At 38.8% G+C, this 17,025-nt stretch overlaps 3 long non-coding RNA genes across 3 annotated transcripts in view; 1 reads left to right on the forward strand and 2 right to left on the reverse strand.

Moving 5' to 3' along the window:
- The window catches only part of LOC309652033, a 1,052,931-nt gene that overhangs the window by 1,005,407 nt on the left and 30,499 nt on the right, over nt 1-17,025 (forward strand). The window lies entirely within an intron of this gene.
- The window catches only part of LOC309652043, a 605,073-nt gene that overhangs the window by 423,257 nt on the left and 164,791 nt on the right, over nt 1-17,025 (reverse strand). The gene's annotated exons all lie outside the window — the stretch shown is intronic.
- LOC309652049 lies at nt 8,717-16,946 on the reverse strand. Its single transcript, XR_014258542.1, has 2 exons — nt 10,266-16,946; nt 8,717-9,955 (listed from the first exon to the last, which is right to left on the reverse strand). It is a non-coding gene; the product is annotated as an uncharacterized lncRNA (long non-coding RNA).

Raw genomic sequence — 17,025 nt, forward strand, 5'->3', positions numbered from 1 at the left:
ATTACGGTTTTCCCAGGGTATATGCCTAGTAGTAGGATTGCTGGGTCATATGGTAGTTCTATTTTTAGATATTTAAGAAACCGCCATACTGTTCTCCATAGTGGCTGTATCAATTTACATTCCCACCAACAGTGCAAGAGGGTTCCCTTTTCTCCACACACTCTCCAGCATTTATTGTTTGTAGATTTTTTGATGATGGCCATTCTGACTGGTGTGAGGTGATACCTCATTGTGGTTTTGATTTGCATTTCTCTAATGATTAGTGATGTTGACCATCCTTTCATATGTTTGTTGGCAATCTGTACATCTTCTTTGGAGAAATGTCTATTTACGTCTTCTACCCATTTTTGGATTGGGTTGTTGGTTTTTTGGATATTGAGCTGCATGAGCTGCTTGTATATTTTGGAGATTAATCCTTTGTCAGTTGCTTCATTTGCAATTATTTTCTCCCATTGTGAGGGTAGTCTTTTCGTCTAGTTTATGGTTTCCTTTGCTGTGCAAAAGCTTTTAAGTTTCATTAGGTCCCATTTGTTTATTTTTGTTTTTATTTCCATTTCTGTAGGAGGTGGTTCAAAGAGGATCTTGCTGTGATTTATGTCCTAGAGTGTTCTGCCTGTGTTTCCCTCTAAGAGCTTTATAGTGTCTGGCCTTACATTTAGGCCTTTAATACGTTTTGAGTTTATCTTTGTGTATGGTGCTAGGAAGTATTCTAATTTCATACTTTTATAAGTAGCTGTCCAGTTTTCCCAGCACCAATTATTGAAGATGCTGTCTTTTCTCCATTGTATATTCTTGCCTCCTTTATCAAAGATAAGGTGACCATAGGTGTGTGGGTTTATCTCTGGGCTTCCTATCCTGTTCCATTGATCTATATTTCTGTTTTTGTGCCAGTACCGTAGTGTCTTGATTACTGTAGCTTTGTATTATACTCTGAAGTCAGGGAGCCTGATTCCCCCAGCTCTGTTTTTCTTTCTCAAGATTGCTTTGGCTATTCAGGGCCTTTGTATTTTCATACAAATTGTAAAGCTTTTTGTTCTAGTTCTGTGAAAAATGCCTTTGGTAGTTTGATAGAGATTGCAATGAATCTGTAGATTGCTTTGAGTAGTATAGTCATTTTCACAATGTTGATTCTTCCAATCCAAGAGCATGGTATATCTCTCCATCTGTTTCTGTCATCTTTAATTTCTTTATCAGTGTCTTATAGTTTTCTGCATACAGGTCTTTTGTCTCCTTAGGTAGGTTTATTCCTAGGTATTTTATTCTTTTTGTTGCAGTGGTAAATGGGAGTGTTTCCTTAATTTCTCTTTCAGATTTTTCACCATTAGTGTATAGGCATGCAAGAGATTTCTGTGCATTAATTTTGTATCCTGCTACTTTACCAAATTCATTGATTAATTCTAGAAGTTTTCAGGTAGCATCTTTAGGATTCTCTATGTATAGTATCATGTTATCTGCAAACAGTGACAGTTTTACTTCTTATTTTGTGATTTGGATTCCTTTAATTTCTTTTTCTTCTCTGAATGCCATGGCTAAAACTTCCAAAACTATGTTGAATAATAGTGGTGAGAGTGGGCAACCTTGTCTTGTTCCTGATCTTAGAGGAAATGGTTTCATTTTTTCACCATTGAGAATGATGTTGGCTATGGGTTTGTCATATATGGCCTTTATTACGTTGAGGTAGGTTCCCTCTATACCTACTTTCTGGAGAGTTTTTGTCATAAATCGTTGTTGAATTTTGTTGAAAGCTTTTTCTGCATCTATTGAGATGATAATATGGTGTTTATCCTTCATTTGTTAATATGGTGTATCACATTGATTGATTTGCATTTGTTGAACAATCCTTGCATTCCTGGGATAGACACCACTTGATCATGGTGTATGATCCTTTTAATGTGCTGTTGGATTCTGTTTGCTAGTATTTTGTTGAGGGGTTTTGTATCTGTGTTCATCAGTAATATTGGCGTGTAGTTTTTTTTTGTGACATCTTTGTCTGGTTTTGGTATCAGGGTGATCGTGGCCTCGTAGTATGAGTTTGGGAGTGTTCCTCCCTCTATTATATTTTGGAAGAGTTTGAGAAGGATAGGTGTTAGCTCTTCTCTAAATGTTTGATAGAATTCGCCTGTGAAGCCATCTGGTCCTGCACTTTTGTTTGTTGGAAGATTTTTAATCACAGTTTCAATTTCAGTGCTTGTGATTTGTCTGTTCATATTTTCTATTTCTGCCTGGTTCACTCTTGGAAGGTTCTACCTTTCTAAGAATTTGTCCATTTCTTCCAGGTTGTCCATTTTATTGGCGTATAGTTGCTTGTAGTAGTCTCATGATGCTTTGTATTTCTGCAGTGTTCATTGTAATTTATCCTTTTTTATTTCTCATTTTATTGATTTGAATCCTCTCCCTCTTTTTCTTGATGAGTCTGGCTAAAGGTTTATCAATTTTGTTTATCTTCTCAAAGAACCAGCTTTTAGTTTTATTGATCTTTGCTATTGTTTTGTTTCTATTTCATTTATTTCTGGTCTGAACTTTATGATTTCTTTCCTACTACTAACTTTGGGTTTTGTTTGTTCTTCTTTCTCTAGCTCCTTTAGGGGTAAGGTTAAATTTTTTATTTGAGATTTTTCAGGAAAAATCTGGTCGAATGTGTCATTTAAACCTTGTGTTTCCTTATTTATATTCATTTTGGATGATCTGTCCATTGGTGAACGTGGGGTGTTAAAGTCCCCTACTGTTATTGTGTTACTGTCAATTTCCCCTTTTATGGCTGTTAGCCTTTGCCTTATGTATTGAGGTGCTCCTATGTTGGGTGCATACATAATTGCAACTGTTATATCTTCTTCTTGGATTGATCCCTTGATCATTATGTAGTGTCCTTCTTTGTCTCTTGTAATAGTCTTTGTTTTAAAGTCTATTTTGTCTGATATGAGAATCACTACTCCAGCTTTCTTTTGATTTCCATTTGCATGGAATATCTTTTTCCATCCCCTCACTTTCAGTCTGTATGTGTCTCTAAGTCTGAAGTGGGTCTCTTGTAGACAACGTATATGTGGATCTTGTTTTTGTATCCATTCAGCCAGTGTCTGTCTTTTGGTCGGAGCATTTAATCCATTAACATTTAAGGTAATTATCAACTTGTATGTTCCTATTACCATTTTCTTAACTCTTTTGGGTTTGTTTTTGTAAGTCTTTTCCTTGTCTTGTGCTTCCTGCCTAGAGAAGTTCCTTTAACATTTGTTGTAAAGCTGGTTTGGTGGTGCTGAATTCTCTGAGCTTTTGCTTGTCTTTAAAGGTTTTAATTTCTCCATCAAACCTGAATGCGATCCTCGCTGGAGAGAGTAATCTTGGTTGTAGGTTTTTCCCTTTCATCACTTTAAATATGTCCTGCCACTCCGTTCTGGCTTGCAGAGTTTCTGCTGATAGATAGCTGTTAACCTCATGGGGATTCCCTTGTATGTTATTTGTTGCTTTTCCCTTGCTGATTTTAATATTTTTTCTTTGTATTTAATTTTTGATAGTTCGATTAACATGTGTCTTGGCATGTTTCTCCTTGGATTTATCCTGTATGGGACTCCCTGTGCTTCCTGGACTTGATTGACTACTTCCTTTCCCATGTTAGGGAAGTTTTCAACTATAATCTCTTCAAATATTTTGTCAAGACACTTTCTTTATCTCTTCTTCTTCTGGGACCCCTATAATTTGAATGCTGGTGTGTTTAATGTTGTCCCAGAGGTCTCTGATACTGTCCTCAATTCTTTTCATTCTTTTTTCTTTATTCTGCTCTGTGGAAGTTATTTCCACTATTTTATCTTCCAGGTCACTTCTCTGTTCTTCTGCCTCAGTTATTTTGCTATTGATTCCTTCTAGAGAATTTTTAATTTCATGTATTGCATTGTTTATCATTGTTTCTTTGCTCTTTACTTTTTCTAGGTCCTTGTTAAATGTTTCTTGTATTTTCTTCATTCTATTTCCAAGATTTTTGGATCATCTTTACTATCATTACTCTGAATTCTTTTTCAGGGAGACTGCCTATTTCCTCTTCATTTGTTTGGTCTGGTGGGTTTTTACCTTGCTCCTTCATCTGCTGCGTATTTCTCTCTTTTCTCATTTTGTTTAACTTACTGTGTTTGGGGGTCTCCTTTTTGCAGACTGCAGGTTCGTAGTTCCCATTGTTTTTGGTGTCAGTCCCCAGTGGGTGAGGTTGGTTCAGTGGCTTGTGTAGGCTTCCTGGTGTAGGGGATTGGTCCCTATGTTCTGGTGGGTGGGACTGGATCTTGTCTTTCTGGTGGGCAGGGCTGCATCCGGTGGTGTGTTTTGGGCTGTCTGTGAACTTAGTATGACTTTAGGCAGCCTCTCTGCTAATGGGTGGGGTTGTGTTCCTGTCTTGCTAGTTGTTTGGCATGGGGATTCCAGCACTGGAGTTTGACGGCTGTTGGGTGGAGCTGGGTCTTAGTGCTGAGATGGAGATCTCTGGGAGAGCTCTCGCCAATTGATATTACGTGGGGCCGAGATGTCTCTGGTGGTCCAGTGTCCTGGACTCGGCTCTCCCACCTGGGAGGCTCAGGCCTGACACCTGGCCGGAGCACCAAGACCCTGCCAGCCACACGGCTCAGAAGAAAAGGAAGGAAAAAAAAGGAAAAAAAAATAATAAAATTAAAAAAATAAAACAAAATAAAAATAAAGAAGAGAGCAACCAAACCAATAAACAATTCTGCCAATGATAACAAGCATTAAAACTAGACTAAGATTAACACAAAAATCAGAACCAAGTCAGTCACAGACAGCAAACCCCAAGTCTACAGTTGCTCCCAAAGTCCACCACCTCAGTTTTGGGAACATTTGTTTTCTGTTCAGGTGTTCCACAGATGCAGTGTTCATCAAGTTGATTGTGGGGGTTTAATCTGCTTTTCCTGAGACTGCATGGAGAAATTTTCCTTTCTCTTCTTTATTCGCACAGCTCCTGGGGTTCAGCTTTGGTTTTGGCCCCGCCTCTGCATGTAGGTCGCCCTCAGGCGTCTGTTCCCCACACAGACGGGAAGGGATTAAAGCAGTGGCTGATTAGGCCTCCCTTGCTCACTGAGGCCAGGGAGAGGGAGGGGTACAGCAGTCATAACTGGAATGCGGGGTGAGCCTGCAGCGGCAGAGGCCAGCATGACATTGCAACAGCCTGAGGCGTGCCGTGTGTTCTCCTGGGGTAGTTGTCCCTGGATCTCAGGACCCTGGCAGTGGCGGGCTGCGCAGGCTCCCAGGACAGTGTGGGTAGTGACCTGTGTTTGCACACAGGATTGTTGGTGGCAGCAACAGCAGTGTTAGCGTTTCATGCCCATCTCTGGGATCCGAGCTGATAGTCACAGCTCACCTCTGTCTCTGGAGCTCGCTTAAGCAGTGCTCTGCCTTCTGTGGGCACACGGGGAAGGAATCCCCTCTCCTCTCACACCCCGAAACAAAGGTCTCTTGCCTCTTAGGTCCAGACCTTTTCCCGGACTCCCTTCCGGCTAGCTGTGGCACACTAGCCCCCTTCAGGCTGTGTTCACGCAGCCAACCCCAGTCCTCTCCCTGGGGTCTGACCTCTGAAGCCCGAGCCTCAGCTCCCAGCCCCCGCCCACCCCGGTGGCTGAGCAGACAAGCCTCTCGGGCTGGTGAGTACTGGTCGGCACCGAGCCTCTGTGCGGGAATCTCTCCACTCTGCCCTCCGCACCCCTGTGGCTGCGCTCTCCTCCGCGGCTCCGAAGCTTCCCCCCTCCGCCACCCGCAGTCTCCGCCCGCGAAGGGGCTTCCTAGTGTGTGGAGACCTTTCCTCCTTCACAGCTCCCTCGCACTGGTGCAGTTCCCATCCCTATTCTTTTGTGTCTGTTTTTTCTTTTTTCTTTTGCCCTACCCAGGTACATGGGGTGTTTCTTGCCTTTTGGGAAGTCTGAGGTCTTCTGCCAGCGTTCAGTAGGTGTTCTGTAGGAGTTTTTCCACATGTAGATGTATTTCTGATGTATTTGTAGGGAAGAAGGTGATCTCCACGTCTTACTCCTCCGTCATCTTGAAGGTCTCTTCTGTCTTATTCAATTAGCTATCTCTCTCCCTCACCTCAAATAAAATTACAGGGTCATCATTGCCAGGAAAAAAATGAATGGTAGGCAAGAAAGCAATGTAACTGTAACAGATGATATTCATTATTAGGAATTTAAAAATGAATTACACATACATATGCACACACATGAATGTATATGTATATGCATGTGTGTGTATGATGGAAAGATAATTTCACATTTTCCAGTTATTTTCCAATTAGATATTACTGTACTTGAAGCTAACCACCTGCAGTTTGCTGAAAAAGTCACATACCAAGTCATGTGATCTCATATAATTTCTGCTAGTACCTTCTCCAGCTTGTGGATTTTACAAATATCTCTGAAAAAATAACCAAATAAAAACCAAACAAACAAAGAAACAAAAAAAAAAAGAAGAAACATACTACTTCTCATTGGGTATACATATGAGAATATAATTATGTGCATGTATAATGTAAATTGATTTCCCCTAAATAAGTCAAGCCAATATCTGCAAAAAAAGAGATTCCAGTAGAATATGACAGTGTATAGCTGTGTAAACAGAGCACATTCTCTTCTTTAGGGATATATCAGGGTCTTACGATGGTTTGCAATTCAAGTCAGTACAAATTACTGCTTTACCCAGCTATCAATTTATTGTAATTCCAAGGACAATGTGATATTATATTTTGTTATTCTTTTAAAATATTTATTTTTGTGTTGACAGTCTTAGGCCAACATCAAAAATTGCTTCTCTATCTTTAAATCACTATTTATAACAAAGGTATCTTTATTTTTGTTTTTATTTTTAAATCTCCTTGTATTCAATTAACAGAATATTAATAGAAACTGTCAGTTTCTTAGCTCTTTATACCACTGTCTATCTAGTCATTCACCAAAGCACTACATTTAGATATTGTCATGCTAGATTACCTCCATTAAGTACTTTGGTATTTTGCAGACAACTAATTAACCTTTTGAACCTCATTAAGGAATAGTAAGGAGGAAGACAATTACTGAGTCTGGAATTTGGTCAGACTACTGAGGCTAATACGTTATTATTAGGAAAGAAAAAAAAAAACCACCCTTAATCTTTTTAATGACTACAGATGATCAGAACATACAGTGTTAAATATTTGTTTAAGAGAACCCGTATCTGGAAGAGAGGGCTCCAACAAAGGGCCAGGTCACAGACCCTGCCTAACTCAGAGGACAATGGCCGCCTCAAATTCACTAACTCCAATCCTTGCTACAGTAGGAGTGGCTACAAATGACACTTTCTTGCATTGATATAACACTTCACAGTTTTCAGAATGCTGTCACCTACATTATTTCAGTTGATCCTTAAAACAGTTCCTTGAGGTACATGGCTCAATATTATCATCTTTATTTCAGAGACAAATAAGGTGCCAAAAGAATAAATGATGTCTAAAGTATCACGAAGCTATCTAGCGTTGGAGCCTAGATTCAAATGATTCCCCCCACTGCAGTTTTTCTGACAACACAACTTGATGGTTGTGTATTATTAACCAAGGATCCTCTCTGAACTCAGTCTAGTCACTTTTTCTTTATAAGCCTCAGTCATGTTTTATCTGAATTCACTAAGGGGTGGCATTAGGACAGCTCTGAGGACTGTTTTTAGCTCTGATGGTCTGCAGATCTTTGCAAAGTACACACTCTTGGCCTCTCGGGATTCATCAGGCCCTAGAACATAAGATGTGGCTTGCTTTTTCTTTCTCTTCCAGAAAGTTCCTGATGATTGCCACCCTGAGTGACCTGCTAAACTCCTGTTATGAGAAAAATGTGTTGCCTAAACATATCCCCAGAAAGAACATTATGAGCACACCTATAAAATTTGGCAATCAAATCTTTACTGAGTATTAACTACCTAAAGAGACATGTGCTCAGAATTGAGGCAGGGAAAAGAGTAGAAATTAAGAAGCTTGTTCTCTAGATGGGGAACCCAGTTAAACTGAGAAGTTGCAGTTTTCTTTTAATCCTCGTAAATTGTAACTTGTTGAGAGATGAGAGAGTGGAAAGGGCTGAGTAGAGAGAGAGGAGGACATAGGCATAAGAGAGATGAGGAAGCATACGTGTGTGGTACCAAAATGAGCTGAGATTAAGAGAAAAAATTGTGCTGTACTATGTAAAAGGAGGTAGAAGACCCACTTAGAAGGGACTAGTAAAGCAGAAATAGGAGACAAAAATAGTTACCCACAGCTTACTAGGATAGGATATGAGGAGTTGACTGTCAGGCCTGTGATAGAGGAAAGGGGAAATTGTCTCCCTACTCCGAACTTTGGGAATTTGGGAAACTAGATTTTGTTTAGTTGCCAGATTTAGCAAATAAAATTACAGGATGCTCAGTTAAATTGGAATTTTGTATAAAAACTAAATACGTTTTTAGTGCATCTTCCCTGCAATATTTGAGGCATATTTATATTCAACAATCATTTGCTGTTTATCTGAAATTCAAGTTTAACTGGTTGCCTTGTATTTTTTTTTTTTAATCTGGCAACCCTATTAACAGGAGAAATGTTACCTAAGAGCACTACTGTTGGGAGAAGGTAAAGCAATCCCCAAAATATTGTAGCAGACAGTGGGGCAGGGAGGAGGGTGGTGAGTACCACCCTCTCCAGCCTCCAGTTTTAAGTTCCACCACATGGAGACCTTGAAGACGTTACTTATTTTACCAGGACTTAGTATCCTCTTTTTAATATATTGTGACACTAAATCAGTCTCATTGGGGCATTATGAGTATTAAATGAGTATACACACATAGAGACACATGCACACGTGAATATAGGGATACATAGACATTTCATGTAGTTACATATGTAGAGTATATGTAAACAGTCCCTTGAATATGGCAGTCGTTCAGTAGATTTTAACCACTGTTATCCAAATATCTCGTGATATGAACTTTCTCCTGGGTAACACCCAGGAATGGTTTCTGGAACACCTGACAATTTCCCGATGATTCCATATATTTGAGGGACAAGCCAGAACTTCCAGTAGTCATATGGACAGATACTATTTTAATTTGGGAGTTAAAAGGAAGTGTGAACTTAAAACTTGATGATATCTGAGTTATTCATTCTTTCTGGGCTAACAATATTGATTAATTTATTCCTTCCTTCATCCATCCATTCAACAAACATTCATTTAGCAGTTAGTATAGTACCTGGTACATGACGATTGCTCAGTATATTAGTCCTTACCATGGGATCATTTTTAAGTATTATGAAGGCCATTTGCTAAGAGAGTAGATGACAGGGTTTATATCTGACCTAGTCAGGAGTATCAAGAAAGTGATATTTTAGCTAAGCTTTTGAAGCATGAATAAGAATAAGCCAGTCAAAGTTTAGTGGGAAGAATATTCTGCAGAAAAAAAGGGTACGTAAAGACCTAGATGTGGGAAATAAGGTATATTTCTGGTACCCACAAGAACCCCAGGCTAAGGGAAGTAGAGAAAGCAGGTTGGAAATTTCGTAGAATGAAGGGAAGACTCAGGTCACGCAAGGTCTTGTAGGTGTGTTAAGATTTGGGGACTTTTTGCCAAAAATCAGAGAGAAAAAATAAGTAGAGTGACAGTATCAGGTCTTTGTTTCCAAAAGATCCCTCTAGCTGCTGGGAGAGTGACTTGCAGTATATCTGTGGCATCTGAATTACATGTATTAAGATGTTAAATATATTAAATATTTGTCATTCTACTTTCCTTAGCCTGACCTTGAAGAACTTATGCAATGTGCTTCCAACTTAAGTTACCTTCAACCCATTCAAACAAACCTCTCTCTGGAACACCTGTCCCCAAGCTTGATGTGTGTCTGTCTGACCCATGAATTGGAGCTGTGCTCAGAGCCACCTTTGCCATGAGCCCATTCCGGAGCCTCTCAACTACAAGTGATAGCTTGCTTTGAGTTCTCAGAAAACAGTTTTTTTTTTTTTTTAAATAAATTTATTTATTTATTTTTGGCTGTGTTGGGTCTTCGTCTCTGTGCGAGGGCTTTCTCTAGTTGCGGCAAGCGGGGACCACTCTTCATCGCGGTGCGCGGACCTCTCACTATCGCGGCCTCTCGTTGCTGAGCACAGGCTCCAGACGCGCAGGCTCAGTAGTTGTGGCTCACGGGCCCAGCTGCCCCGCGGCATGTGGGATCTTCCCGGACCGGGGCACGAACCCGTGTCCCCTGCATTGGCAGGCGGATTCCTAACCACTGTGCCACCAGGGAAGGCCTCAGAAAACAGTTTTCATCTCTCTTTTCTTTTTTCCTTTTTCTTTCTTATTTATTTATTTATTTATTTATTTTTACATATACATGTATCTATTCTTTTTCAAATTCTTTTCCCATTTAGGTTATTACAGAGTACTGAGCAGAGTTCACTGTGCTATACAGTAGGTCCTTGTTGGTTATCTATTTTAAATATAGCAATGTGTACATGTCAATCTCAAACTCCCAGTCTATCCCTCCCCTCACCCTTCTCCCCTGGTAACCATAAATTCATTCTCTAAGGCTGTGAGTCTGTTTCTATTTTGTAAATAAGTTCATTTGTAACCTTTTTTTAGATTCCACATATAAGCAATGTCATATGACATTTGTCTTTCTTTGTCTGACTTACTTCTCTTAGTCTGATAATCTCTAGGTCCATCCATGTTGCTGCAAATGGCATGATTTCATTCTATTTATGGCCAAGTAATATTCCATTGTATATATGTACCACATCTTCTTTATCCATTCCTCTGTTGATGGACATTTAGGTTGCTTCCATGTCTTGGCTACTGTAAATAGTACTGCAGTGAACATTGGGTACATGTATCTTTTCGAATTATGGTTTTCTCCAGATATATGCCCAGGAGTGGGATTGCTGGATCATATGGTAGCTCTATTTGCAGTTTCTTAAAGAACCTCCATACTGTTCTCCATAGTGGTTGTACCACTTTACATTCCCTCCAACAGTGTAGGAGGGTTCCTTTTTCTCCACACCCTCACGAGTAATTATTGTTTGTAGGTTTTTTGATGATGGCCATTCTGACTGGTGTGAGGTGATATCTCATTGTAGTTTTAATTTGCATTTCTCTGATAATTAGCGATGTTGAGCATCTTTTCATGTGTCTCTTGGCCATCTGTATGTCTTCTTTAGAGAAATACGTATTTAGTTCTTCTGCCCATTTTTTGATTGGGTTGTTTGTTTTTTTGATACTGAGCCACATGAGCTGTTTGTAAATTTTGGAGACTAATCCCTTGTCGGTTGCATCGTTTGCAAATATTTTCTTAAGTAGTATATTCTAGATTTAAAATCCATTCTTAGCTCTCTCACTGGACTGTCAGTTCCTTGAAGGCAGTCACTGGTGTCCTCTATCAACCTCCTACATGTGCTATACACAGTACAATTTGTGTCAAAAATAAGTGAGTAAATACTTATTCTCTAAGCAAATGAATACAAGTAAGTAAATAAATAAATAAATAAAAGGCTGAATTGGCATGATTTATTTCAAATCTCAGTGCCCTCTATTACTGATCATTTTATTTTAGCAAGGCTAAGTTGTATTACTTTCAATGTAAAATAATTTGTAATAACTCTGAGGCTTTGAGAATAAAAGAATGATTTTTTTCTTTTTTTAAAAATTTAAAAAAATTTTTATGCAATTTTTAAAGGTTACTTTCCATTTACAGTTATTACAAAATATTGGCTATATTCCCCATGTTGTACAATACATCCTTGAGCCTATCTTAATCTTTTTAAAGGGCTATTTTGTTTTTGCCTGAAAAGGACCACTTTCTATTCAGAGGTTCTATCCATTTGCTTACTGGACAGAACAAGAGAAATTGTCTAATCTCTCCCACACATGCACAGGTATAATCTTTAAAGCTGCTAAAAGAATGGAATAGTGCAATGTGTAATTATCTATCCTAGATTCAAGTTCCAGATAAGTAGCTATCATGTATAAACTAACTTTTGTCAAGGCTTTAGTAAACCAGATCTATAATTCTACAGGAGAGAGAAAATTTTGATATTCATGAAGTTATGTGCTGTGTGCCCGTTCACTGTCAAACTCATCCTCCTGTCACACACACATACATCATCACCGTCATCATCATCATCCTTTTCCATCATCCACAGCTGAAGTGAGAGTTTATTTCCATGCTCAAAATTGTGTGTTCCTTTCTGAGTTCACTGTTATCTTCTGGAGACTACATATCAAAGGATGAAGGAAAGGACATCAGGCCGTCCCTCTGGAAGCCTGCACCTCTCAGTAGGACATTTCCAACTATAAGTGTAAGATGCTAGGAAGAATCTTGGAACATCTACTATTTTCCAGACCTCCTTATAGGAGCTGATGGAGAGGGGAGATAGAAATGATTATGTGTAACTCCTATTATCCAGATGCTTAGTATCTAGTCTTCTTGAGATATATTGATACCTATAATTTTAATCTGTAATTTATGAAAGACAGCTGGGACTTATGTTGTTCCTATTATCCTTCTCCCTCCCCATGCCCTTTGGGGATGATAGTGTATAATTCTCATTTCTAAGTCTGGTCCAGCAGATGAAAGTTTTGAGATAGTTTCTCCATGGGATTACCATACCAAGACATGCATTGAGTTCTCTAAACCAATTTGTCAAAGATTTAAAAAAATAAGTTAGCCATCTAAAGTTATCTCCAAAAATGAAGAAGGTCAAAGACAGCATGTCATTCTAACTAGGACCAGCAATTCACAACTGATGTTCCTCTGATATGCCAAAACCATTTTAGCATCTTACCCAGATCATAAATAACTTGATGAGTAATATGATAAAAAGGAAACATAGGGATCATTACTTGGCTGAAAAATTAGGTTCAAGGATAATGTGTCCCAACTTGAAATGAGAATTACCTTTTTCCTCCAAGGTAATATCTGGAGCTAGATTTATATTTGAATATGTAACTCAAAATGACAGCAACATTTTTTTAACCTCTTCATATATTGTAAATGAGTTCCACATATTTGTATCAGATGTAGTAAAATCTACATGTCATATATCTCACAACATTGTAAAAAATGCCTAAACGTTTTTCTGACTCAAGTGCAACTCGTTGTCAGTATAGGGAACTCTACTGGCGGTCTATCCGTACACATTGTGGAGGACTTCCCCTCTTCATCTGAGTTGCAATATGTTTAAAAATAAAAAGCATTCCTAGACACCATGTGTTTTACCATCTAATAGACAGTGGATAATGAGATATGAAATGTATGGTTATAACATCAACAGGACCAGAAATGTGAAGTGAGGGAAACAGGTAATATTAGGAGATTTTAGCTTAATGTAAAAAGGCTTTCTTGAATTTGGATTTCCTAGATTCTGTTGGAAGAGAGCAGTGGTGAAGGATTATGACTAGAGGTTCTATCGTATGTAGAATAGGTTACTGGAGAGCTTGTGCAGAGCCTTGACTGAGAGCAGTGTTACAGGATGTGGTTTAGAGAACACATTGCGGGAAAGAGAAAAGTAGATCCAATTGCTCAAATATGGCAAGCTGAAGTGGGAGGTCCTTAGACATACAAGCAGAAGAAACGTTGTAGTCCTACTGGAGACCTTCCAGAAGTTCAGCAAATATTGGAGAAAACATCATTTTTTTTTTTTGCCAGACACTTCACATGCATTGACTCATATTGACTTATTTAGTGTTCTCAACAACCCCAGGTAGTATTATTGTAATGATCATACAGGTGGACAGACCAAGGTACAGAAAATGGTGTAAGATCGTAGCAGGGCTGGAATTCAAACCCAAGCTTGTTTTATTCTAATGCCCTTATGCATTCCAGTCTAACACACTGACTCTCAGCACCTATGGCATGTTATTTTGAATAACCCTTAATGGTTATATTTCTTGGTTAAGGGTAGAATTTTACTTGAAAATCAGCTCTAAAAAATAGGGTAGATGACAATATGGCTTTTGGTAAACAATAACAACAAAACAAAATGAGGCATCATCAGAAGGTACTAAACACGTGTGCCTCCAAAACTGGTTCTAAGGTCTGTAATTTTAAAATTTATTTTATTTTTAATTGAAGTATAGTTAATTTACAATGTGTTAGTTTCGAGTGTACAGCAAAGTGATTCAGTTATACATAAATATATATATGTATATTTTTTTGAGATTTTTTTCCATTATTGGTTATTACAAGATATTGAACTTAGGACAATAAGGACCTACTGCATAGAACAGGGAACTATACTGAGGTCTGTAATTTAAGAACTACCATACAACCCAGCAGTCCCACTACTGGGTATATACTCTGAGAAAACCATAATTCAAAAAGAGTCATGTACCACAATGTTCATTGCAGCTCTATTTACAATAGCCAGGACATGGAAGCAACCTAAGTGTCCATCAACAGATGAATGGATAAAGAAGATGTGGCACGTATATACAATGGAATATTAGCCATAAAAAGAAACGAAATTGAGTCATTTGAAGTGAGGTGGATGGACCTAGAGTCTGTCATACAGGGTGAAGTAAGTCAGAAAGAGAAAAACGAATACCGTATACTAACACATATATATGGAATCTAAAAAACCATGGTACTGATGAACCTAGGGGCAGGACAGGAATAAAGACGCAGACCTACTAGAGAATGGAGTTGAGGATACGGAGAGGGGGAAGGGTAAGCTGGGATAAAGTGAGAGAGTGGCATGGACATATATACACTACCAAATGTAAAATAGATAGCTAGTGGGAAGCAGCCGCATAGCACAGGGAGATCAGCTCGGTGCTTGGTGACCACCTAGAGGGGTGGGATAGGGAGGGTGGGAGGGAGGGAGATGCAAGAGGGAAGAGATATGGGAACATATGTATATGTATAACTGATTCACTTTGTTATAAAGCAGAAACTAACACAACATTGTAAAGCAATTATACTCCAATAAAGATGTTAAAAAAAAAAAGAAGTGAAAACACTTGAGCACAGAGAATGTGCTGTGCACTCTGAAAGTAGATAATACTAGGATGAGTTTGGTGAAAGAGGAGAACCTGACTCTTTTGTATCCCTTAGTGCTTCCTCAAAGTCTCAAATATAGCACCTATGACACTGCATTCTATGCTATGTTTACACATCTACTTCATTTCAATAGAGTCTAAGTTCTTTGAAAATAGGGACTCTTTTGTATTGCAGCACCTTGCAGAATGCCTGGAACTTCAGAGGGAATAAACAGGTTAACCAGGTTAGGATTAAACCTGATTCCAAATATCTTATTCTCTCTTACGTTTGTGAAATTATTTCTCTCTTTCCCCTCATTAAACTTTTGGTTCTTTGGAGTTAGAAGCCATAGGTAGTAGGCACTAGATTTAGGTTTTCTAAGTGAATTTTTGCCTTTGCTCCCCACCTCTTCCCACCCCATCCTTAATCTAGAAATTTCACTACATTAAAATTGCTTTCCAAAATTTATTCCATCTCTGAGAACAATGTGGTTTTATTAAAAAATATATATATACTTTGCATATATTCCATGTGGACTCCCCACAGCTGCTTGAGCGAATATAATAGTCTCACTTTTGTGCCTTAGGTATGGAATGACAAGCCTCCATTAAGTTATAAGCCTACGATTTAAAACATACAACATATTTTTCAATGGTTTCGTTTGTGCCACTTGTTTCCCAAATGATAATCTCTAAATGAGAAAGCCAAGTAGATTTGAGCCCTGAATTTTATAACTCAGGTCAAATACAGCGTTTTTCTTTATGTTGTTTTGTTTGTTTTAGCGCTAAAACAAGCATCTTGTGGTTTCTAAAGCCTATCCCTGAAGTAATGATTCTTTCGGGGCAGTCATGAAGATAGTAAACAAAGCATACTGCTTCTATTTCACTTCACGTTTGTCTCTGATGGTGGCACCATATGGTTTTTGTTCACAACCATCTCCTTTCCTCAACATGATTAAATAGTTTATTATTTAGGTAGGTGGTGCAACAGACTGACAAAATAAACATTTATTCTGTTAAGGTAAAGAAAAATACCCTTAGGAGAAAAATTATACTTTAGTTCCAAATAATGTACCATATTTAATATATTACATTTTCCTTGAACTATTATTCACTACCTTCACTAGTTTTAACTAAAAGTAGTTATTTATAAGTTCTCCACAAATGTAAGGCAAGTATGGTTTAGCTTGGCTAGTAAAATGGAGGAACAGAGGTCAGGTATCGTATGATCAGTCCACCCAAGATGGTTGTTCGCTCTGTCCATCCCCTGCCCAACCAGTGCCTGCTTCACCTACACCCTACTCACATGACTGACCTTCCTACATACTTGCCCCAGGCCCCAGCTAGTGATGGTTCTAATCAAAAGGGGAGTGAGGGGCATGCCCCTCTACTGGTTTCCCTGGTTACTGATGAGCCAACCTGAGGTCAGTTCCCCCTATAACTGGTAATTTCCCCTTCCCTCATCCCATTTCCACCGAGCAAAGACTGCCACCATGTCCTGCCCCCATCCACCACACACGGTGGGGAGTCACTCTGGGACCTTGCTTCAAACGTGTAAGCTCCCCAATCCATTAAACCGTTGATATCTCTGTTGCTGACTCCAGGCTCTTTCTTAGATTTTAAAGCTCGGCAAGCTCTATTTACAATAGCCAGGACATGGAAGCAACCTAAGTGTCCATCAACAGATGAATGGATAAAGAAGATGTGGCACATATATGCAATGGAATATTCCTCAGCCATAAAAAGAAACGAAATTGAGTTATTTGTAGTGAGGTGGATGGACCTAGAGTCTGTCATACAGAGTGAAGTAAGTCAGAAAGAAAAGCAAATACCGGATGCTAACACATATATATGGAAGCTAAAAAAAAGAAAAATTGTTCTGATGAATGTAGGGGCAAGACAGGAATAAAGACGCAGATGTAGAGCATGGACTTGAGGACACCGGGAGGGGGAAGAGTAAACTGGGATGAAGTGGGAGAGTAGCATTGACATATATACACTACCAAATGTAAAATAAATAGCTAGTGGGAAGCAGCT

Source organism: Balaenoptera physalus (assembly GCF_965194825.1).
Source record: "Balaenoptera physalus genome assembly, chromosome: X".
Lineage (NCBI taxonomy): Eukaryota > Metazoa > Chordata > Mammalia > Artiodactyla > Balaenopteridae > Balaenoptera > Balaenoptera physalus.